Source organism: Macrotis lagotis, chromosome 8, assembly GCF_037893015.1.
Source record: "Macrotis lagotis isolate mMagLag1 chromosome 8, bilby.v1.9.chrom.fasta, whole genome shotgun sequence".
Lineage (NCBI taxonomy): Eukaryota > Metazoa > Chordata > Mammalia > Peramelemorphia > Peramelidae > Macrotis > Macrotis lagotis.
This window is the reverse complement of record NC_133665.1, coordinates 127,463,361-127,489,615: the sequence shown is the minus strand read 5'-3', so window position 1 is coordinate 127,489,615 and position 26,255 is coordinate 127,463,361. Positions and strand designations below refer to the sequence as shown.

At 35.3% G+C, this 26,255-nt stretch overlaps 1 long non-coding RNA gene across 1 annotated transcript; it reads right to left on the bottom strand.

Annotated features, from left to right (window-relative positions):
• Positions 1-1,187: 1,187 nt before the first annotated feature.
• On the bottom strand, positions 1,188-25,789 carry LOC141494962 (uncharacterized). The gene is made up of 3 exons (XR_012470595.1): positions 25,609-25,789; positions 23,193-23,389; positions 1,188-4,150 (listed from the first exon to the last, which is right to left on the bottom strand). It is a non-coding gene; the product is annotated as an uncharacterized LOC141494962 (long non-coding RNA).
• Positions 25,790-26,255: the final 466 nt, after the last annotated feature.

Below are 26,255 nucleotides of genomic sequence, written 5' to 3'. Positions count from 1 at the left end.
TCAATCACTTAAGCTTCTAAGTTTATGTGATTGTCTAGGGGGGACATGTCAGGTAGTAAAGTTCTTAGGTCACTTAATTATGTCAGAGAAGTTTTGTCAGTTGTATAAGTAAGGAGTCTCTGAGTAACAAGAGTCTTTAAATTACTTATTTTTCTAGGAAATTACTCTGTCTTGAATAAATGTGCAAACCAAAGCAATATTTCTGGAATAAGTTTTTCACCTTTCCTATGTTATAAACAGAGAGGTCAGTTTGGGATCTCCTATTTTTCTCTTTTGCAGTTATTGTGGTATAGCTGGTCCAAAAAAATCCAAACATTTTGGAACATGAAACAATACAAGGAAGTTTAAATATAGTAATGTATGGTAACCCTGTAGCATTTTCACTTAGTTACCAGAAGGATTAAAATTCAAAAGGTAGCAAGTCTGTATGATGTTTTATTTGAATGCAAGAGCTAATTAAACAGATAAAAGTATGTGCATGGTTTAGGTCTATTATTGCTCCTATGTACTTTACTCATACATCGAGTATGTCAGATATAAATTATAATATTAAATAAAGAAGGCATTGGAATTTACTTTCTTCACTTGAGGAGCCAAATTAAAGTTTATACTGTTTTCTCCCAAAGCCAAGAAAAATGTGGGTGGTGCCAAAAATTTCCCTCATGAATTCAGTATGTTGGGCCTGAACTAGGCTAATGGAGGCTGAGAATCTCCCAGAGGCATTGTTCTCAAACCTGCAGAACGATTATCTTCTGTAGAGGCATGCTTCAGCAGCAATGAGACCCTAATGAAGACCAGAGGAAGAGGAAGAGACCTAGAAGGGTGACTTCTCAAAGATACACTATTAATCAGGCATTTTTTTTTGTAGGGGTGCAGATTTTTACAAGAGAGAATTGGACTGAAGGAAAGGAGATGGGTTGTTTCTGTTCTTAAATTCTCTGTGTGATGTTGGGATAGACATTACCTCTATGAATCTTGATTTCTTCGTCTGTTAAATGAGCAAGTCAAAGAGGATGGAGGGGTGGATTAGGTTATAGCTACTCTACATCTTGAATTTTTTTCTCAATTAGATGTTAAAATTTTTCAATATTCATTTCCTTAAAATTTTGAGTTCCAAATTCTCTCCCTTCCTCCCCACCTCCTCCCTAAGAAGGCAAGCAATTTGAAATAGATTATACATGTGCAGTCACGCAAAAACATTTCCACATTAGCCATGTTGCAAAATAAAACACAGGCAAAAAAACCAAAAAAAATTAAAAAATACGTTTCAGCCTGCATTAATTCTTCAACATTTCTTTCTCTGGCAATGGATGACATTTTTCATTATACGTCCTTCAGAATCATCTTGTACCCTCTACATTTAAAAAAAAATCATGAGAGTGGTTCTTAATGCCTTTAATACCTGGAGACATTTTTCCCCCTCAGGAGGAAGCAGAGAAAGGGAAAATTAGAATTTTTATTAAATTCAATTCAGTAGATATTTATTAAATATTCCTGGAGTAAGAGTGCTCCTTCTCTAAAGGAGCTTACAATCTAGTAAAGGAGGCAACACCTATAATATCTAGATTATAAAACTATTCAGAAGAGGGACTGTGGTATCCTGTAAAGAGTTCTGGATTTGGAGTCAGAGAACCTAGGTCCAAATCCTAGCAGTACTCCTGTAAGACCCATTGGTTCACTCTCCCAGTCTTTACTGAAACTGATTGGTGACAGAATATTAAAAAAAGAGCTACTGTCTATTTCTCACCAGTAGTCTAAGGGGGTAATCCTGAGGATTCGGAGTTTTAATTGCTTTCTCTCATGAGTCTCTGTTCAGTGTGCTCCCCGAAATGAATTAAGCAATTGAAATCAATGAACTTTTTCAAGAGGATATTTGTGAAGAAGGTATAGGAAAGAAGGACAAAAACATTTCTCCCAAAACTTCCCTTTGACCTTAAGGAGAATGGGCACAAACTAAAAGAAAAAGATATAAAAACACACATGTAGCAAACATGCAGAGATAAGGGATAACTTATGACTCCTGATCTAGAAAGTCTTTTTCTCCTTTCCTCCCTCCTACTATCCTCTTAGCTCTTGCATAATCTCCAACAAGTTTAGTTCTGGGTCTGATATTATAGATCAATGTCAGTCCCTTGTTTTCTTGGGCTAGTTCCTTGCAGAATGTGGTGTCTAATCCTCTCCTGTGCAGGGGGCAAGCTGCATGGGATCCTTAGCAAATTTGGTCACTGCTACAACCAGAGAGCTCTACTCCTGACTCCATTTGCCAGAATAACCTCTGAAGAGTATTCTGACCTTTTGAAGTCCACAGGGTTGTAACCTGGTTCATTATGTCTCCAAATATTCATTCATGTAAGATCAGGAAAGAATAAATAGGAAGGAGTGGGAGTGGGGGAGGCACCAGGTGTCTCCAGATACATAGCTTTTCCACTTGGCATCTTGAGGTAGTTCTCACTAGAATTTTCAGAAAAGAGAGCAAGACATTGTTGACTGGCATCTTTCACATGGATACTCAGTTTCTCTTCAGCCTATATCTAGTCATTAATCCTTCCAAAACTTCAGCTATCTAGAATTCATATCATCATATAGTCATTTATGGCCCCCAGTTATGCATTCCTGGAAGCTGACTCCCAAAATTTCTGAGGTTTTCAGGGAAAGTTAGCACATTTTGAGCATACTTTATATAATCTTCCAGGAATGACCAATTTCCCGCACCCTCTAAGAATTAGGCAACACCTTCCTCCACTATTGGTGTCCTTGGGGACAATAGGCAAGACAAATAATATCTTTGATTCTGAGTTTCTTCATTTGTTATATTTCAGGGTCTGTGTAGCTCAAGAATTTAACTTGGGGTTTGTGAATTTGTATATTTAATAACTATTTAAATATACCTGTTCGCCTTTGTAAGCCTAAGCCTTTCATTTTGTGTATTTAAAGATATTATTTTAAGAAGGTGACCAAAGGCTTCACCAGATTCCCCCTAGAGTCTATGGGACTAGAAAAGGTTAAGGATCAGTGTTTTTGATGAACTCTCAGATCTCTTCCAACTTTTAATCTTTGCTTCTCAGTGTTGAGCAGGAATATAAAGTTCTCAGAAAGATCTGAGGAAAACTGAGAATGCAATCATAAACAATTAGATGATATCCCCAGAAGTTGGAGTCTCTGAAGTAGAAGAGGGGTGCACCATAAAGTTGAGGTCTTAAGTAAATGGCGCCCAGAAAATAGCCCAGGAACCCTGCTGAGGAGTCGTAACCATTGTTCTCTGGCTTCAGTCCAACTTCAGTAATTATCTTTTGGCACACCCCAGACTGTCAAATGGAGAGGTGACTCCCTTGGCCGGCTGGTATACTGGGTGCAGGGCGGCTTGTGTCCAATGGCGGCTGCTGGCCTGGTCTGGCCAGCTTTCCAGGGGAAAGAGCAGGGCTGCAACAGACTCCAGCCTCCCTTGGTCAGTCAGCCTTAAAAACTAAAGAAGTGAGAGCCAGAAGAGGTGGGAGGATAGAGGCAATGGGCCAGATATCCAAGCCCCTGAGCACTGGTGGAAACTGATAGTGGCTTTCTCACATGCAAGGCTTTAGGTTGTACCATTTTGTGTGGGGTGTGTGTGAGTGTGTGTATGTTTACCATGTGTACAGTTCCCATGACTGTGAGGCTACTTGCCAAGTAGTCCAGGATAGCTCATGGGAATAGAGTTCAGCTTCTGGATTCTTTCAGGAACCTTTCCCTTCTTCTCCCCTCAGGGTCTGGATGAACAGAACTGTATCATACCTACATAGTAATCCCTTTCATGAACTAGGGCCAGACCACATGGAGATTTACCAGGAACCTGAATTCAATATCTTTCCATTCCCTAGCAGTCCTTCTGTTCCTGAGCCTTGCCCATATCCAGGTCAATTTTGCATCGCTTAGGCAACATACAACATTTCTTCCCTCAAATGTTGCAGCAGGAACTCTAAAGGGGATGGAGCATTGGGGAAGGAAGGACAAAGATGAGTGGACTCAGCATGTTCCTTGGATTCTTATTTGAGTTTCCTGAAATTAATCAATCAAGTAGTTACTCAATCCACAGGCATTTCTTAAATCCTTAGAATTGTCCAAGCACCAGTATACGAAGACATGTCTGAAACAATCCCTGCCTTCCAGGAATTTAATGCTGAAACAGAAGAGACAGCATGTATATAAATAAGCACATATGTAATATATACATGATACAATAATATATACAAATGGGAAAACAAGGTATTTTAAGAAGCATGGTTCTAGTAGCTGGGGGGTGGAAAATCAGAAAGCTTCTCATAGATGGAAGCTACTTCTAGGACTTAAAAGAATCTTAGATTCCAAGAGACTGAAGAGGGAGTATATTCCAGCAAGGTTATGGGGAAAGGGTAGTATCAGTTTATGTAAAGGCACAGAGATAGGAGATGGAGCACAGTGCCTTTGTAATAGCAATTGGGTCAGTATGGCTGAATCACAGAATGACCAAAAGGAATAATTAAGATAAAGAGAAGATCTTGGTTTTTCTTTCATTTTTTTTCATTAAAGAAGACAAGTATAAAAGCAAAGGATCTATGCTTAAAACTCTTATCTTTCCTTCTCTCCTATAATCTAACTAGTTGGGCCTCATCTGAAGTAGCAATAATTATTTAAATATATATATATATATATATATATATATATAATATATTATATCCTAAAAACATGTTCCACCTCACTGTTAATCATTATATCAACTATCATTTATATATATAAATATATATATATAAATATATATATATATATATACTATAAGTAGGTATATGTGATAAGTTTATCATAAAATATATAAGACTATTTGGGAGAGCAAGAATCAGTAGGAAGTATCAGTGGGACCAAAATCAGAAATCTAGGAAGAAAAGTGGAGAAGGGAGTATAATGAAGGCAAAAGTTAGGGCTGTACAAAGTCACAGAGGTGGGAGATGATATGAATCTAATGTAAAGAATACTAGATCAAAACCAACAAAGGGAAGTTTCCCAAGGATGCGCACCTTGGTTGAAAATTTTCTCCTGGCTAAACCTCCTGGCAGAGGTTCCTTGATGTGGATGAGGAACAATAATGTTGGAAAATTCATTTCTGTTTGTGACCTGGGACTGATTTTTTCTTTTTAGTTTTACTCTAATAGAACAAGGGAATTTCTTTGTCTCTTACAGATTCATGTTGACACAGGAGTTTTGACCTCTTATAGATGCAATATTTTCTATACTTTGTTTTTCACACATTAACTGACTTTTTATATTGGTCAACATGGTGAACAAATTCATGATGCAGTGCCCAATTGACATATTTATGATGAGTTCTTCCCACCTTATTTTGACTGGTCCAGGTTCTAGATTCTTACTTGAAATCTTTTTAGCTGTACTGCATGTATATTTTGATGATGTAATGAGTCCAAACCCATTAAAAAGGCTTTTTCGTTTCCAAACAGGATTGCCATGAAATTAATTTTTAATCATTTGTGTTTGTTTTCATTTAGGTAAGATTCTCCATAGTTTCCTTATTGCAGGGGGTGACTGTGGACAGCTCTAAAATGTTCAGGACAGGTGTTCTAACAGTAAATTAACTCCCTGGATATAGTTGATAAGCTTCACTGGCGGTTTAAGGATAGAGGGAAGTTTCCTAAATAGTAAGTCAAAAAAATTTTCTATACTGCCCTCGGAAACAGAGAGAAGTAGTCTGAATAAGAGCCTAAGCTGTTAAAGTTGTTGAGTTAGTTTTATTGGTGAAATTCAAAGAGCCATTTCCTTATCAGCCTAATTCCAAAACCAACTCAAAAGATACTTTGTTACTTAGAGGAAGTAGGATTGCTACTTCAGATTTAGATATATGTAATTAGCGCCATATGTTTCTCCTCCTTTATCTATGTTACCCCTCCCAGTAATTCCTTGGCATTTTTCTTTTTGGTCCTTTTATTGGTGGACTATTTTTTTCTTAAATGTAGTAGGAAACTGTTCCTCTGCTCTTCTTCCCTTCTTCCCCTTCCCTTTACTAAATTGCCCTCCATCTTGTCCCTATTTTCCTTAGTAAACTGCCTTTCTCTCAAAAATCACTTTGTTTTGTAATTCTGCTAGGTTTTTTCAGTAATGTTTACTGTGTACTGACTTGCACTGCTCAAAAGAAACATGAAATGTGCAAATTTAGAGCTGTCTCCAATCCAAATGTTCATGTGAATATTTGTACCCAACTCACGGTAGAGTCTTCCAAGCTTGAATTAGTCTTATCTATAATGGTGGAACACTGAGGGGCGGCTAGGTGGCACAGTGGATAGAGCACCGTCCCTGTAGTCAGGAGGACCTGAGTTCAAATTTGACCTCAGACACTTAATTACCTAGCTGTGTGGCCTTGGGCAAGTCACTTAACCCCATTGCCTTGCAAAAAACCTAAAAACAACAAAATACAAAAACCCTATAATGGTGGGACACACTGTTTTGTGACTCCAATAAGGTGAGGTCATTTAGTCCCTTTTGAGCATGAAGAACAAAAACCAACCCACAAACCAATATTCTTTATTCTTCATTCCTCTTTTCTCCTTTGATAACAGCCTTTGGTTTTACTGTCTAAGGTAGCAAAATGAACTGAGCACTGACCTTGGAATCAAGAAGATCTAGATTCAAATTCTTCCTTAAATATTAATGATGTGATGCTGGGCAAGTTACGGAATCTCTCTAATTCTCTGTTACCTTTTAGAGGGGGCAGTAATCTATCTCAGATGGTTGTTTTGAGCATCAATTGAGTTAATATAAATAAAATGTTTTGCAAATATTAAAAAAGTAAAATCCCATAGTGATTAGGGAAGTGAACTTGGTATTATGAAGGACTCAGCTCAATTCCTGGGCAGCTAGGTGATGCCATGGTATACAAAGGAGGCTTTATCTTTCAGAGTTCAAATTCAGACTCAGACACTTACCAGCTGTGTTACCCTACTTACCTTGCTTTCCTCATTTGTAAAAATTATCTAGAAAAGGATATGGCTGACCACTCTAGTATCTCAGCTAAGAAATAGGGTCTGACTTGACTGTAAAGATTCACCCACAAGAAGTTTAAATTTTGCCTCAGATATTTATTATGACCCTCAGCAAGTCACTCAACTTTTTTTGGCCTTTAATTTACTCATCTATGAAATGAGGGGCTTGGATCTAATTACAGATATGATCTCTTGTCACTCTAAATATATGATCCTATGTCCTCTATTAATGAGAGTTATGTTCATTAAAAGTCGGTTAAAGCATACTACTAAATTTACAAGTAAACGATGGGAGGGAATTGCAAAGTATGATCATCGGTTTAGATGAACTAATAACAAATGGCATTTTTCTAGGGCTTTAAGATTTGTAAAGTATCCATTGGCTCAATTGAGCTTCATGATAAATCTGTGAAGGAGGTGCTACAGCTATTTTTTCCATTTTAAAAATGAAAAAACTACAGATCAGAGAGTTTAAAGAATTTTCCCATGGTTAGCTAATAAGTGTTGGATACAGAATTTGAACCCAAATTTCCTTGATTCTAAATAGCATTATACCTTCCCCTTGGTATTGCCTCACACATATCTATTATCCTAAGATATTCAGCCTGACATAAACTTACAGTCTTAAGCAATCCCTTGTTAGCCTTCTACACTATCCCTATTCTTTTTGTCCATAGAACATTTAATTCCTTGGTCCATCCTCTTTCCACCCATCAGACTCAGTATTAACTGCTACCATACTTTGGGAATCCAAAGAAATAAGCTGATGTCTTTGGGTCCCAGGTTTATTCATTTTAGTCTTCTCTTGGAAGCGCCTTGTCTACTTACCTTACCAACTCTGCCAGTGACTCCCTGGCTTCTACTCCTATAAGACCTGTTTTGTTTCTCCAACTTTTTTTTACAGTCTGCAAAGAGTCTATTTGCATAACTTCCTGAACCCTGGCATCGTGGCATCATGGACACTCTCTGTATCTTGTCTTTTCCCTGGTTTAGCTATCTGGCATTGTTCTGCCCAACTCTGCCCCCTAGTGTTATCAGGATACTCAGGTTCAGTTCACTCTACTTTTGACATGAAATCCCTGTTTAGGGATGCACAATCCATCTGTGAACATTAATCATCATTCAATAATTTAATAAGCCTAGGGAAATTAATTTATATACTTAAATCACATGTTTCCCTACATTTTTATTTTAGTATTGAAATATCTGGTCCTTTGCATGGGGATCATTCCACAATTTACAATACTATACTATACTCATTTCGTATTTTTTACTCCTAATGATACATATTTCTTTTTATAGTTTTCATGTCAGGATCTTCAGTTATTTGTTATTATTCATGTGTGACTTTGGACAAGTTATTCTCCCTGGGACTTCCTTTCCTTCTCTCTGAAATATGGCAGTTGCCCTTTCTACCTCTGAATAAGACACTATAAAAAATTTGCCATGGAACAGAGAGAGAACAGACTGAGGTAGCCGAAGGTGATCAGGTTTGTCAACAGAAGACTTGGGCTCTAATTCTTATTTATAAGCTGTTTGACCTTAGAATAGTCACTTTGGTTAAGTCTCACTTTCTTTATGTGTAAAATGGGAATAGTAATAATTACATTCTTTAAGTCCCCAGAGTTGTTGTAGGCCACATGTGAGAGTGTTTGTAAAGTGTACAGCACTAACTGCAGGGCCATAGATGGGGGAATGATTTACCAAATGGAATTGTATATAACGCAAAGAAACATGGGAAGATTTAAAACAAGTGATACAGACTAAAGAGAGTTGAACCAATGTACATGATGGCTACAATAATGTAAATAAAAACAGCACCAAAGGGAACTGAATTCATATTAATTTAATGAACAATCAGCTCTAGAGAATAGACAATATAATCTTTCCAATCTGTAGAAAGGTGGAACACTATGGGTGTGGAATGCACTACTCATTAAGACTTGCTTTGTCAGTCAGTTTTACTTCACTGGTAGTTTTTGTTTATTAAGGAAGACTCAGTGTCAAGGGAATTATATCAGGAATTTAAAATAATTTTTAAAAGCATCCCTTTTGTGAGAAAAATAATTTTTAAAAGTTGTCAAACATTAGATGAAAGGGGGAAATAGCACAGTATATTGGAAAGGGATCAGTTTGGAATAAGAGGAAATGCCTTGGCTCTGCAACCAGTGTAACCATGCACAATTAGTCATTAAGTCTCTGCAGGTCTTAGTTTCTTCATCTTTAAAATGAGTATCTCCAAAATCTCTCACAATTATTCATCTATGTTCTAAATGTAATGTATCTTCATTTTTTAATTTAGTGACTTCTACAATGTTGTTAAGTTTCCATGGTGGTAAATGGTTATGCAAAGTAAAAAGTGTTCTGAGACTTAACTTGTAATCTCTGGGAGATCTGGGAAGCATCACTTCTCTTTCATTCTTAGTGTCTTCATGTATAAAATGAAGAGAATCAACTAAATGATCCCCAAGGATCCCCAGTGCTAAATCTTAGGTCTTTACCTATGTTAACTTCAACAAACTTTTATTAACTGTTAACTACACACTTGTACAATCCACAAGTTACTGAAGCATATTACAAAGGGCTCTAATGAAATAAGGATATGGATGCAAATTCTGATAATAGAAAATTATATCCAAGGGAATAACAGATATGCAAACCAAGACCCATGGAGAAAGATACTGATCATGGATGATCGAGAGAGGCTTTATGGATCAATCAGTCAATCAATCAATACTTCTTAAGTGGCTACTCTATGCTAGTAACTGAGTATACAAGGTGAAAGAATGAACCAATCTCTACTTAAAATGAATTTGTGAACTGGTATTTGGGACATAAAAGATAGGTAGAATTTCAATATATGGAGACATGAGAAAAGTGCAGAATATCTCCAGTTAGACTGGACTGTATTTCACATGGAGGGGTGAGATAAGGTTGTGACATCCAGTTTTAGAAAACCTTGAATATTGTTCTTATATAGTTGAAATTTTTAAGCAAGAAATTGGTACCTACTGAAGAATGTTAAGAAGAAAAGTGAAAGAATTCAAACTCATTTAACCTAGCCACTTCATATTTGAATAGATGGAGGTCCTGAAAAGTGAAATTACTGAAATGTACACAATTATACAATGACAGAGGCAGGAACTAGAACCCCATCATGGCCCAAGTTCTAAAAAATAATAATCTCATCTATAAAGCAAAGATAGCACAGGGAGATCATAAATGTCAACTGAAGATGAAAGGATGGCTTTAATACAAAGAACACAGATATGATACCATGGTCTTGACTTAGAGATACTTGAAGTTATATACCCCAAGAGGCCTATTTGCAATCCCCATTCACTAAAAGAGATAGCCAAGGTCTCTTTAGCCTTAGAGTATCACATAATATATCATATTTTTAAACAAATATCTGGAAGAGTCTTAGGTTACATGGGAAAGTACCACACAAGGCAGAAAGCTGTGATCCAAATATTTCTGTGGCAAAAGCTAAAATAGATTCTCTTTTTTTCTTTCTTTTACATTTTTCTTTTACATAGTCAATAATCTATTGCTAAACTTACTTTATTCCTCCCCCCCTTAAACTACCAGCAAGGACTCTAAATTAATCATTTAATAATTGTGTATAGTTCTCAATAGTACTTTTATTTTTTTCATCACAAAGAAAATGAAATACCATCTTTAGTGGGTGCTTTTCATTAGATTGTGGGAAAGTCACATGTAGAATAACAATGTAATAATGATGATGATAGCATTTATAAAATGCTTTTAAGTTTGCAAAGCACTTTACCAATATTTCATTTATGCTTACAACAACCCTGGGAGGTAGGTGCTATTATGAACACTCCCATTTTATTGATGAGGGAAATTTTGGTAGGTGAAAGTGAAATGACTTTCTGAGTCACAAAGCTAGTAAGTACCTGAGGTTAGATTTGTTTCACCTAGTGAAGTGTATGGCATGAATGGCATTATAAATGGTGCCATAAAACTTATATGAACCGAATCTACCTTGGATCACTTATTTATCACTGACTAACATTTATACTCCATACTTGTTATCTGATATTTAATTGTTCTTCAAGGCTTCATTCTTTTTTCTTTTTTGCAAACATTTCAGAATATGCCTCTGAGTGTGTGTGTGTGTGTGTGTGTGTGTGTGTGTGTGTGTGTGTGTAATTTCTTCTCATTATGGAAGCTCCAGATGAGCAGAAAATAATGTGAATGTTTAATGTTTCTAGGGAGAGACCAACAAATCTCCGAGGTATAACTGAACTGCCAGTATTTGTAACAAATTTTAATAACACTAAGGTAGGGGGTCTAGAGTTATACAATAATTTTCTTTCATTCACTTGATTTAAAACATATTGGGCATCACAATATGTTTTAAAATCATTTTTCAATATGTTTAAAGAAAAACTGAATTTTTATTTTCCTATCCATAGCTTCAATTTCCACAATATCTCCTTTATTTAATTCTACTCTTAAATACTAATGAAATTGGTCATATGGAATCTTTCTAGGGGAACATAGTTTTTTAAAAAAAAATCATTCTTTTAAAATTTTTAAACCAACTTTCAGATATGAAATCAATGATTTATCCTTACAAATGTTTATTAATCTTTGGCTCCATTTTCATTGACCTTTGATATAAAGGGACACTTTGTGGACATTAAGTGACTCATGACAAATATATAAATGTGTCTACTCCAGGCTGAATAAATAAAAATCTTGCACATAGAGTTGTAATTAGGGTAGGCAGCTGGGGCTTTATCCCAGGGAGATGAATTTAGAAGGTGCCCTTTAATAGTGTAGAAACCACTGAGATTAGCACTGGCTAGCAAATGTAATTAGGTAAATTGGAAAGTTATAAGATAGGAGACTATGATGAGCTCAGGAAAACACAATCTCAGTGTCCCAGCAATTGTCTCAGACAAGTATATTAGAGTTCCTAAATTCTTGATAGCACAATATTTTACTTATCCACACCACTCAACTCAGAATGCATTGATGATGCTTGTGTAGTTTTCAGTCTTGCAGCAGGAAAAAAATCCCTAGTTATGGTTCTGTATTCAAATGTATATTTCTATTTTTCAAATGGATGGAGAGATTGTAGTGAATTTATTTAAAAGTCTTATTATAAAGTCTTAACTTTATTATAGCTTTTTATCATTCTATATTTCCTCAAACAACAGATACCATCATATTAGGGGTGAAGTATCCAAAAACTCTTCAGTATTAAAAAGGGGTGTTTTATACCTAAGATACTGAATTACGTAAATAACATCATTCTCAGGTACTTTCATGTAAGATGACCTACAAGTCAAGGACAATGAGACTACGTCTATATAGCGTGGCTCCAAACTGATTTGCTCTGCTCCTCATTTTTATGTACATGATAGCCTTAGAAATTTGCATGCTTCATCTACTGAGGCTCCGTAGAGCTATTCCAACCCATATGGAGTCAAAGGCCTGTGTATGATGATATTGGAATAAATACCCTTTCTCAAAACTTCTAAATTTTATTCTTGAGTCATAGAAAAGGCCAGAAATCTGATTTTACCAATAGTAGTGAAGACTAAAGGTCTAAAAGTACTTATATTAGGAAAGAAATGCAAATTCTCCACATGCATATAAATTCCCTTTTTCCTATAAATCAGGGTGCTAGAAAATCAATTTAGTCTATTTATGACATTCATGGAATCATGGATGAAGGGAAGTTTCTCTCTCTCTCTCTCTCTCTCTCTCTCTTTCTCACTCATTTGATACTGCCATCCCCTCAAGCAATTATACTGTCTATTGTTCCATTTTCTCCTCCATTGTCATTTTTCAAGTTTAACATTCATCTAATTAACACCTTGTAATATCTTTTAAAAAATTTTGCTGTTGATGTAGAGAACTCCTGATGTGGGTGAAGAAACTCCCTCAACCAATGAAAATTGGCAACAGCTCTGAGACATAGCATTGTGTCTGAGTTTTAGAAAACTGCTTGGGGCTTTGAGAAACTGGGTCTTGGAATCTATGCTAATGGTGAGTAGGGATTGTTTTATTCTTTGTATTAATAATTCTTGGCAAATAACTGGTGTTTAGTATATAAGTGATCTCTGAGGTCATCCAGTCTAACACTTCTTTTATTTTATAATTGAAGAAACTGAAATGTAAAGAGAGCAAATGACTTGCCCCAGGCCACTTACTCACAGGTAGTAAATAGGTGATAGTGAAGGATTAGGACTCAGTTCTGCTGATGGAAAATTCTTTATTCTTTTCCCTGTATTCTACTGCCTCCCTAGTAACTTGTGCAGTCACTCGGCTAGTATATGTCAGAGACAAAGTACATCTTTCTGACCTCAAATCTGACCTTTCTGATCTTTATCAACTAGTTTCTTCCCTCACTCTGGATCACATATGAATCTGGTGCAGATCTTCTTATTCTACCTGTATTCCTAGGAGGCAGGTCCTTGGGATTATAAGAAGGGACCTCAAAATCAGTTAGATTCCATACTAATCATCATGTTATACAGCTGAGGAAACTGAGATAAGTGAAAGTAAATAAGATAAAATTTAAGCAATTTTTTCCAAGTTAAGATAGATAGTAAGTAGCAGACCTGGGATTTGAACCCAGGCCCACTTCTTTCAAATCTAGCATCTTTCCTACTAGACTATACATCACATCAGAACCCAGGCTTTAGGCAGAATTTTAGAAATAGATAAGAATGATTTGAAGGTGCAAGGTGTGGAATTAATAAATCTGTACATCACCAATGCATATTAGGGAGGAGTTCAATAGGGTTTTTAGAGACCTAATTATTTCAGAAAACTACAGCATGATTGTTATTTACTTCCATTTTCTCCTGGAGGATGGTGTGCTAGATTCCAGGGCTTGTTAGATAGTTTAATTTTTTCCTTGCATCTTTCTCTCCCTTTTGGTTTCCTGGATTATTTATACTGCTTATCACAGACTTATTTTGGGAGAGAAGTATAATAGCTATCTAAGAGAAAAAAGAGAAATGATATTTGAGCAGTATGCCACGTGGTGGCGCTAGTGTAAATCAACAAGTCCACATGCATATAAGCCTGCAGAATTGATGAACTTCTGCCATATCTGGGATATCTTTATTGAATCTGGGTTGACACTAAGGAAAACAGGGAAGCAAGACAGAGTGAAACAGTAGAAAGTCTTGATGGACTAGAACCAGAAGAATTAGATTCTAGTTTCTCTCTGTTAGATTTTCTTTCATTAGCCATGTAGGCTTGGGAAATCTGACAGCTACCCAAGTTTTGGTCTTCTCTATAGTCTGTAAAATGGCACTGCTAAAACAATTTAAAAAAAATCCTTTTTTTATTTTGTAATGTTATAATAAAGAACAAATAAAATAAGTGATGTGAATAGGCATTAACAACTAGAAGTTTCCATTGAAATGCTTTCATTGCTGTTATAGTCATCATTGTCTTCAGTGTCCCTAGGTTATTTTTTTTTGGTACCCTCTTCTTTCCTTGGTTCTTGCCACTCTATCACTTCACCTTTTCATGAGTATCCAGAGTTCTCCTGCTCTTTTCTTAACAAAACAGTTTTTAGGACAGTATCTAATAAAAAGTCATTTATCCCTTGCAGGATCATAATGTAGAAAGAGTCACCTAATATAACTCCATAATTCTACAGATGATGGAGTCAAGTCTTGGAGAGTTTAAAAGACTTGATTGAGATCACCAGATAATAAATATCAAAGGCAAAATTTTGAAGACCGACATTTAGATTACAGTACCAGTGTTCCTTACACTGTGCCAAGCTTTATATTAGGAATACTGAGTTTAAGCCTTCCCCTGATGTATATTGGTTATGAAAGTCATTTATCTCTAGACAGTTAAGAAACTAAGTCATTTTGTAGGTAAAGAGGAGTTTATTCTGCTGGACGTTCCTACACTGATGAAATTAGAAGCCCAAACCCCTCAGAAAAAGAAAAAAACTGCAAAATTATTTTCCATAATCATGGAAGAAACTGATAAATTAGTATGCCATCAAAGACCTGGTCTTTGAGAATCATTCAGGATTTCTTGGAATCTTTCAGATTATACCTTGTAGGAATGACTACCATAGAATAAACCAGGAATATTTGATCACATGGCCACCAAACATTCTCCAAATGTGAAGACTATAGTGCTAATGAATCTAGCAGATGATGAAACTATTCAATAAATAGAAAAAGAGGGTTTATCTTAATAGGCCAAGACTGTCAAAATTAGGTGGAAATCAAAGTTTGTCTTTGAAATCTTATTGGGGTCTATTGTTAGGACTTGGGTTTTGTAAATAAGCTATAGGGGGAGTCAATTAAAACAATAGGTTCCTTTATGCTTAGTCAGATTATGGTGTGTAAGAGGGAAAACAACATTATTCATAAGTGTTTGTCCATCCATATACAGAGAGAGAGAGAGAACACATATACAATATGCATAGACAATACATTTATATACATAGTACATATATGTGTATATATGGTTAATCCTCATCATACACTTAACTTTTCTGACTTCAAGAATTTGTGTGATTTTTATTAGTAACCTCTTTTCACTTTTGAGAAGCACACATCTTCTCTTTCTCTTCTGCTTTTTCCAATATTTCCTTTGTTCAAACGGTCATTTCTCCCCTGCTGCTACCCTTCCTTATCACCAAAGATGAGTATTAACAGTCTTCTCTCCCAAGGAATCTTCCACAGACGTCATCAATCCTCTGCTAGATCCTAGTGTTCAAGGGTAGAACTTTGTTTTCTCCCTGATTTTTCCTATATCCCCATAAGGGAGGTGGATAAAAGTTATTCAAATTGTCCCAGGATTTCTTCACAAAAGCTCTTCAAAAGGGATACTGAGTAGATTCAAACCAATAGGTTTCTCTGATACCAGAGCAAGGGAGACATATGACCCCTACTATACTACTTGTTATAAATTCAAATTCAAGCTAGAGAAGCAGAATCAAGATGGCAGAGAGCAGCTAGGAAATTCCCTGTGCTTTTCCTAATTTGTGTCAGAAACAACTTTAAATGAAGCCTCTAACAGTTTCTAAAGCAAGAGAGATGAAGTGAAATAATTTTTCAGCTCAAGACATCTTGGAGGGACTACAGGAAAGGTCTATTTCCCTTGGGAGCACAGTCCAGTGGAGACTGGGACCAGGTAAACCAGCAGGAGTCTTTTAGCCACCGTGCAGATCAATATTCACGGCCCCTGGGTCTTGGCTAGGCAGACTAGCATCGAGATCCATAGTCTCAGCACAGAAGACACTTGAGACCCTACTGTGGAAAACCAGTGATCAGACCTCTGACCCTGAGCCCTAGAAACTTGGAACTGAACAGAGTTCAACTTTTAAAACAATCAGAAAAACAAAACAAAACAAAAAGCCTTAATCATAGAAAGCTACTATAGTGATAGAAAGATCAAAATACTATCTCAGAAGAGGAAAACAAAGACAAATTTTGGTCAACACGTGAAGCCTGAAAGGAGATTATGAATTGGTCTCAATTCAAAAAGGCTTTTAAAAATCAAGTAAGAGAAGTAGAAGAAAACCTGGGAAAAGAAATGAGAATTATACAAGAGAATTATGAAAAAAAGTCAAAAGCTTGGCAAAGGAAGTACAAAAACTGACTGAAGGAAACAAAACCTTTAAAGGCAGACTTACTAAAATGGAAAAGAGAGACAAAAACTAACTGAATAAATAACACTTCAAATTATTTTCTGACACAGGTATGCACAGAACAAGCATGAATTGGGTATACATAGCACATACATTGTATATCACTTTAGGCTTGGACCTTATTTAAGAGATTTTAATGGAAATTTTCTATCATATATATCTCTGTGCTGTTATATGGTTCCAATTAAATATATGAGCTGCAGCCTATTAAGATTTTTAAAATCGTAGTTTTCCTATATTCTGTAATAGACCAGTATTTTCTACAAGGAACAGAAAGAACATTTAAAAGAAAAATAATATTTTAATAATAAAATGAAATGAAGTAATTGGTTAGTTAACTGACATTCATTAATTGTTTACCATAAGCCATTGCTAAAGAAACAAAGGCAAAAACATGATCTGTGCTCTCAAAGAGATCAAATTCTTACAGGAAGAAACATGCAAATACTTTTGTACAGACAAGATATATACTGTCCAAATGGAAAGCAATCTCAGTAGTAGCAGACTCTTGCAGAAGGTGAGCTTTGAGTTGAGTCTTAAAAGAATCTAAGGAAATTAGGAGGCATAAATGATGTGATAAAGGATTCAAAGCATGGGGAAAGAGTCAGGGAAAGGTCATTAAATTCATAGATGGCATGTAATGTGTCTTGAAAAACAAGTAAATTACTATAGACTAAAGACTGAAGAGAATGCAGAGGGTTGTAGAGTAGAAAGATAGAAAGGCATTAGATTGTGAAGAGATTTAAATGCCAAATAGGGAATTTTATATTTGATGTTGGAGGTCATAGGGAGCACAGAAGATTATTGAGTGAAATGATATGAAAAAACTTACCTTTTAGGTAAATCATTTTGATAGATGAGTAGAGAAACAATTGTAGTGCAGAGAGACCAACAGAAAGGTATTTTGATATTTCAAGTAAAAAGGGATGGAGCCTACACTAAGATGGTAGCCATTTGAGTGGGCAAAAGGAGACATAGAGGGGAAAACGTGAAGGTAAGAATGACGAAATTTGTCATTGTTTAAATTGAATGACTGAAAATGAGAAATGGAAGATGACACTGAGGTTATGAACTCAGGTGATTAATATAGTGGGATACTAGAAAATTATAGAAAAGTTGGGAAGAAGAGAGATTTGGGGAAAAAAAGGTAATGACTTCTATTTTGGGCATGCTAAATTTAGATGTCTATGGGTCATCTGATTTTAGATGTCCAAGGGGCAATTGATGATGGTGGTACTAGAGTTTAAGCGAGAGACTAGAACTGAAAATATATAGTTCCAGGAGTCAGATTATATAGCAGTGATAATTGAACCCAAGAACTGACAATATCACCAATCAAGATGGTTTATAGCAAGAAGAAAACAAAGCCAAGGGCAGACTCTCAGCGTATACCTGTGGTGAGTGGGAATGAACTGGATGTCAATACGTTTAAACATACTGATAGGGAGATTTGGGAATTATCAGTATAGAGATGCTAATTGAATGCATGGGAACAGAGGAGCTCATCAACAGAAATACTAAAGAGGGAGAAGAGAAGAGGTATGGACCTTTAGGGACATCTATAGTTAGTTGACAGGAAAAGTAAGACGATGCAGCAAAGAGATGAAAACAAAAAGAGTATTCAGTCAAGTCAGAGAACTAGGAGAGAGCTTTGCCACGAAACCCTGGAAAGGAGAGAATATCTATGAGGAGATGATGATCATCAGTGTCAACATCATTAAAGATATTGAGAAGAATGAAGATTGAAAAAAAAAAGTCTTTTGGAAAGATTAGTGCTAGGGCATGGGAGACAATTCCCAAGTTTGACATTCAAAGTGAGATGTAACAATGATTATTGGCATTCTTTTTTTTCATTCTCTTCACTTTCTAATGATGGAGAAAACCATCATATTAACCTAACTGACCTTTGTTATCACAAACCCATGACAAAGAATTTTCCAGGGTCAGAAAACAAGTTTCCTAACCAAAATATTTTCCTAAAATATCCAAGTACTTTAAAAATATGATCGATAATCTCATCCTCAAACATTAAGATTAGTGTAAAAATCCACATATTAGACTTTGAATTGTTAAACCTTACGGCATTTGCTAACTCACAGAGGTCAGTTTCACCCTGTGAAAATATATTGAATGACAGTTCCTCTCATCTCCCTCCTACTGTCATCAATTATCTCTTTTTTTAAATCACAATCACTCCCTTAGCTTTTATAGTTAGTAGCAATTTGGAAGGTCCTCCAAAAAAGTTAAACTTAAAACATCTGTTCAATAAAACTATCTTGCCAGATGGCTTAAGCATCCAAGTTCGGAGATCTGTAAAGTCTCATGATAATTAAATAGATAATATTGCCAAACAGGAATATAATTTAATTAAAATAATATTCTGGCAAACTAGTTCATGATTCATCATTGCATAGAATCAGACAAAATATGGTGATGGAATGACATGATAAGAGGTCATGGGCATTATTGCTTCAATGAAGGGAGAATTCCAGGTTTCTGACATATTTTGAGGATGGAAGTGCTACTTGCATGGACCTCCTCAAATCTGAGACCCCACAGTCAGTGCAGGCATCAGCAATTCAACAATTATTTGCTAAACACCTACTAAGTATAAGTGTTCCTCTTAGGTGCTAGGAATATGGACTGGATCTAATGACTCATGTTGTGATAAACTTAGAATTCTACTGAATTTGAAGTCAGAAAGTAAGGTTGAATTCTAGTTCTGACACCTAGTAATACAGGAACATAGATTTACAGCCTACAGGTAACCTCAAAGGCTCTTTGTTTTACATATGAGGAAACTTGAGTCCCAGAAAAGTAAAATGTCTAGTCCAAGGTACTTTAAACTTTGAATTTAGGATATTTTCACATTGCCATCCAATCTCTTTAGAATTTAGGTTAATTTCTCAATTTACTAGGAGCAGGCTACTTAGCTTCTATGTCTCTGCTTCTTTGTCTTTGTCTATACATGAAGATAATTATTATGATATCAAGAGCTGGCAATTATGTAGAGTTTTAGGTTTACAAGAACCTTTACATGTTTTCTCATTTGATCCTCATAACAGCAATGGGGGAAGGTATTATCCCTCTTTTACAGATGAGGAAACTAAAGAAGATAGAGGTTAAATGATTTGCCCAGAGTTACACGATAACTGTCAGGGGCAAGATTTGAATGTGATTTCTTCTTGACTCCAGGTCCAGTACTTTTGCAATAAACTTATAGAAAAGTAATGAAGAAAGACCTTTGTGAATTATAAAATTATATATAAATATGAGCCATTGTTTATTTCCTAGTAATGGGAAATAATATCACAAAATTAGCAATATTATCAACACAAAGTCATTTTTTTCATCTAATTTTTATCTAATTCATCTAACCTAAATCTAAACTCTTTAGCATGGTATTTTACAACCTTCTATAATCTTTTCCCAACTTACATTTCCATTTCCCACAATTCCTTAGGCATATTTATTTCCCTTCTGAAATGGGCAAATAATTCTTTCCTGCCCACATAGAGTTTTTTCACTTAATCTTTTCAAGCTTTGATTCTGCTATTCCTTCTGCTTGAAACATCTTCCTCTCCACCATTTTCAGTCATCAAAATTCTCCCTTGCCTTCAAGGCCTGTAGCAAATATCCCTTCAAGATGCTCCAGACCAGTGGTGTCCAACTCAAATAGAAATGGGACCACAAAACATATAGAAGAATTCCTTTTGATTTTGAAAACCACATATTGACATTATTTATTTTCTATGATATTAACCCTATTTTTAATAAATATTTTCTAATTACATTTTAATCTGGTTTAGACTGCTCAAGGAGTATTGTGACATTTTATTCTCCAGATCACTTTGTATACTTTTGGAGGATACTTGTTCTGCCTTTAAAAAAAAAGACATATGCATGCTTACTTTTCTTGTTCCCCTTTCTAACCTTAAAGCTTCTTAGAGACACAGTCAAGAACTTCCTCACCTTTTCTATCACCTAACTTGCTCAATAACCTTCTGCTTTGTACTTAATTAAAAAAATTGCTGAATTGGATAAGAAAAGTTTACTTTTTTTTAAAAAAATCAAATGATGAGGACGATTAGTTACTGGTCTACCTAAGAACTCAAAAAAAAGCCTTAAGGCAAGGGAGTTAAAAACTTAATAATACAGCACTAGAAACACATTCTGAAGTTAAAGATTTAAAGGAAGAACATCAAGAAATAATGTCAATAACTATGGAGCAACAAATCAAAGCACAATGTGAAGAAGGGAAGAACAGAAAACAAAGGACCTTAAAGGACAGCATTTTACTTTTTTAAATATAATATGATTAATGTAATGTAGTATAATCTACATTTAAATTTCATTTAAAATGTAATGATCAGGGATTTCACCAATTGTGTATGTCCCTCATCTACAGATATGTGTCAGGATTTCTTCAGTGGGAAGTCATCAGGAATCATTTTGACCCCTAAGTCTCATAAACTGCTGGCTGGGGTGCTGGTGCTATGAGTCCTCACACTTACCTAAGCTAATCAATTATTTAGACAATTGACTTGCCAATTGACAACATTGTTTATCAATAGACCCTTTCTTTCCAGCTTTATAGGATGGAGAAGAACTAACACTTGGCTAATACAACTTTCATAACATAGTCACGTCTGAGTCAAGTCAAAGCATGGAGTAGGTCTTTAGTGGATAAATTACTCAAAAATAACACTTTAGAATTTCAATGATCTATGATTTCATTAGTGCAAGTATTAGAGGCACATCAAAATCCTACAACATAGTAAGAGGAGCTTAATGACCATGGACAAGAGCAAAGATTAATTCCCTTATGGTCAGTGTTATAACTTTTCTATACTTAGGTAGGCTGTTCCATCTACAGCCTAAATATCAAGTCCATAACTGAGGTCTTTCTAACTTGGTGATAGCATTCTGTTAGCATAGCTTTGACATCCAAACCATAAGACATCAGAGTTGGATGTTACAGAAGAGTTCAAGGTTATGGGGGGTAGGGGAATAATGAGTCCATCAATGTGTTAGAATAATGTCTTGCTATAAGAAGTGAAGAAAGCAATGTTTTCAGAGAATAAGATTTGTATGAACTGATGCAGAGCAAAATGAATGAACAATTTTGAAAGACAAGAACTTCAATCAATGATCGATCATCATTCCAGAGGAGCACTTACATGAAAGAATGAGACACATTTTTGAACATGTCAAAATAGAGATTTCCTTTGTTTGACTATACGTTTGTAACAAGGTTTTGTTGGTTTGGGGTTTTGTTTTTGTTTATGAAGGCAGAAGTGATATTAGAAAAACAAAAAATTGAATGCCTGAAAAGTTTTTAAAATTAAAATAATTTAAAAAAGAAAAACATGTTGAAGAGTAAGGTCTTCATTTTGGGACAAAATTATTTTGGGAGCAAAACAAGTATTATATGACCCAATTGCATTCTAAGTAAATTCTTCTCTCATTCATTTGGAGCTTTTCTTAACTCTAGGTTGTAAGAGAAGATTTTTCTCATTTGTAAAGTAAGGGACTTGGACCAGACAAATGAATGCGATTTCTTCTAGCTTTAACATGCAAAGATTTTGTGATCTGGCTGGAAAGAGGATGAGAATGTAGGAATATACCTTAATTTCTATTCATGGTAATAAACTTACCACAGGCATGCAGAGCACGCTTTCTTTTTTTTTTAATTTCTTTTTTTATTTAAGGCAATAGGATAAATGACTTGCCCAAGGTCACACCGCTAGGCAATCATTAAGAGTCTGAGGGCACATTTGAACTCAGGTGCCCTTGAGGGTGCTCTATTCACTGCGCCACCTAGCTGCCCCTGAGATTGCTTTCTTAATGATTAGCACTATAGCTGATTTTTAATTTGACCTAATCTAGCATATATCTTTCAATTTGCTCTTGATTAAAGAAACTAAAAGTAACACTTGTAAAATGTCCTATCTGCTTCTGCCACCTTTATTGTAGCCCAGAACTTGGAGATTAGTAGGTTCTAATAAATACCTATTGAATGAATGCTAGTGAGTGAATAAATAAGTGGATTTTTTGCTATTTTGACTTTGAAAATCTAAACTCAAGCCAGTCTAAGAGGGTAGGGAGTTTAGAGGGAGGGTTCATAGACCAATTTTCCACCATAGATTTGCAGATTAGAGGAAGGGGAACTTCAGAGATGGTATAGTTTAACCAGTCCTTTAGTGGAAATTCCATATGTGTACATTTAGTTTTCATTTAAAGAACTCCTTGATGGGAAATCATTACTTTCCAAAGCAACCATTCCACTTTTAGCCAACTCAAATTACAGTGCAATTTTTCCTTCTATCAAGCCAAAATATACCTCTTTGCATTTCACATATTGTTCTTACTTCTGTCCTCTGGAGGCCAAGTTAAACAAGGCTAATCCCTTTTCTACATGGCAGTCCTTCAAATATTTCAAACAAATATGTTCTCCTTAGGCTAAACATCTCCAAGTCTTTCACATGATTTTTGTCTGGCATGATTTTAAATCTCCTTACCTCCTTGGTCAGTATCCTCTGGAGGTACTCATACTATTGTCAGTCTCCTTTCTCAAATGCGTCACCCAGAAATAAAAACAATATTCCAGAAATCATCTGAGAAGGGCAGAATGCAGCAGTATTTTTTTCTTTCATCTTGCACACTATGTTTCCATAAATGAAGTCCAATATTTAATTCAATCATAATTTTGCCATTTCTGTAAAATGGGAACAATAATATATATTTACAACAACAATATGTACTTCTAAAGAGTTGTTAAGAGGAAATCAAAATTATAGATGCACAGATTTTTAGATGCACAGTTCTCAGTAGAGAACTCAGTGATCAACTAATACAAGTCATACCTCAAAAGAAAATCCCCATGAACACAAAGGGGTTCTTCAGTATCTGCTTAAATACTTCCAATGTGAAAGAATACTGTTGTGCTATAAAAAATGATGAGCAGCATAATCTGGGAAGACTTATAAGAACTGATGCAAAGTAATGTGCGTGAATCCAGTACATCATTGTATACAACAACAGAAATATTGTGACTAATCATCTGAGAAAGACTTGGCTATTCTAAGCAATAAAATGATCCAGAGGACTTATGATGAAAAATGCTATCCAGAGAAAGAATTGATGAGCTGAGAGAAGATTGAAGCATATTAAAAACAAAATAAAACTTTTTTCTTTTGTGCATATGTTTTCTCTTGAAAAATGAGTAATATGAAAAAATATTTTGCATGAACAACATATGTCAATAATGTATATCAATATTATATTGCTTGCTTTTCAAGGACTGGGGGAGGAGTAAGCAAGTAGGAGAGAAAAATTTGGTATGCAAAAATTTTTATAATGAATATTAATTTTTCATGCAATTAGGAAACATTTGCCAAAATAAATAAAAATGTAATTAAAAACACTTCCATGAGGGGAGCTCTATCTCCTTAAGTAACCAGTTCCATATTTTCAATTTCTATATAACTCTGAATTTTATTTTATTTTAATTATTTTTGCCAATTACAAGTAAACATTTAATGATTATTTTTTGACTTCCAAATTTTCTTCTTCCCTCCCTCTTGTCCCCCCCTCATTTAGAAGGCAAACAATTTGATATAGGTTATACATGTGTAGTCATGAAAAACTTATTTCCATATTAGTTATGTTGAGAAAGAAAACATAGGTCAAAAATCCTCCTGCAAATATAAACCAATTAAAAACAAATACAATTTTAAAAAAGAAATTTTGATCTGCAATCAGATTCTTCAGTTCTTTTTCTGGAGGTGGATAGTATTTTATAATATGAGGCCTTTAGAATTTTCTTGGGTCATTATCTTGCTGAGAATAGTTAATTCATTCACAGTTGATCATTATATGATATTGCTACTACTAGGTATAGTGTTCTCCTGGTTCCCCCTTCATTTTGCATCTGTTCATGCAAGCCTTTTCAGATTTTTCTGAAATCAGCCTGCTCATCCTTTCTTATACCATAATAGTATTTTATCACAATCATATACTATAACTTGTGTAGTCATTCCCCAACTGATAAGCATCCACTCAATTTCCAATTCTTTGCTACCACAAAAAAAAATGTATAACTTTGAATTTCAGGAAATGTTTTTTCTTGGCACAACCTAAATTTTTGTTCATAACCTTCAGTGAAGAGGGAGAAGAGGGAGGGAAGAAGAAAATTTGAAAATCAAAATGAAAAATATGTAAAATTTTCTTTATAAAGTTTCTACTCATTGCTCTTGGTTCTTCCATTTAAATGCCAAACAGAACAATCCAAGGGTGTACTGGTAAATGTTTAAAACCAGCTTTCCAAAAAAAAAAAAATTTCAGTGTACACATGATCAAATTTTAAGTTTAATCTGCATTACTAACATTTTCTCCATCAGTTTCTTAAGTCTAGATAATCACCAAAATGAGTATTTGAATCATGATTTGTAACATTTAGTGCAAAGTATAAATTCAACATTAAGCTCTCACAAACTTGTCTGATTTGACACTAGCACATCTCTGGATCCCTTTTCTACATGATAGCCCTTAGCAGCTTTGAAGATAGCTATTATGCCATCAAAAAAACTTCTCTGGACTAAACATTCCTTCTTCCTTCAGTTGATTGTTATATGACTAGAACTGAAGGCCCTTTAAATGGGCCCTAGATTCAGAATATACAAGGTTACTATGAAGTCCACTTACATGTAGCAGCTATATTGAAAATTAACAGGAAAATTTAAAAAACAGTCCAACAAGTTTTAGGGGGAAGAACATAGCAAAATGTTATGAAGAGAGGGAGAGGAAACAATGTAATCAACAAACTATATATGAATCTTTAAAGTCCTACTTCAAGGATTAGGGTTATTCATTCAAAGACTGTTCCAAAAATAACCCTGATGGAGAAGCTAATAGGCTCCTAATATATTTACTCACCTCTTGCCCCTTTCTCTTCCAGTAAATCCTGCCCACTATTGCCAGACTGATCATGCAAAAATACTACTTTAATTATGTCATCCCTTTACTTGAGAAGCTGTAATAATTCCTCATTGCTTGTTGGATCAAATCCAAATGTTCATTTTTGGTGGTGAAGGCCCTCTGAAACCTAGTTTCACCTTTCCAGTCAATTTTATTTCTCTCTGTTCCCTTAAAAGGAGCCCTTGATCCTAAGCAAACACCTCTGTTTCCTGGGTATGTTGCCCTACCTCCATGACTCAATTCCCCTCCCTCTTCTTACATGCAGAGTTAACTCATTCATAGGAAACACTTAAAAAGAATAAGTGTACATGATTGACAATAATAGTGGTTTCATGGGTAAGTTTTCTCTCTTTTGCTGAGACCTAAGGTCACTTGAGAGTAGTAACTGTGCTTCTACCTCTGTAGAAATAAACTCCAGCTGTTCAGTAATGGTGGGGTGAGGTTACCTCACCTATCCAAGCTAGAGTCCTGTAGTAGCCTCTGGTGATTTTGCTAAAATCAGAAAGTAAACAAGCACACAAAAAACAAGTATTTATTCAATGTTACATACCAGCTTTCAAAAAAAGCAGAAATGGAATTGTCCTTTCCTTCAAGTTTACATTCTA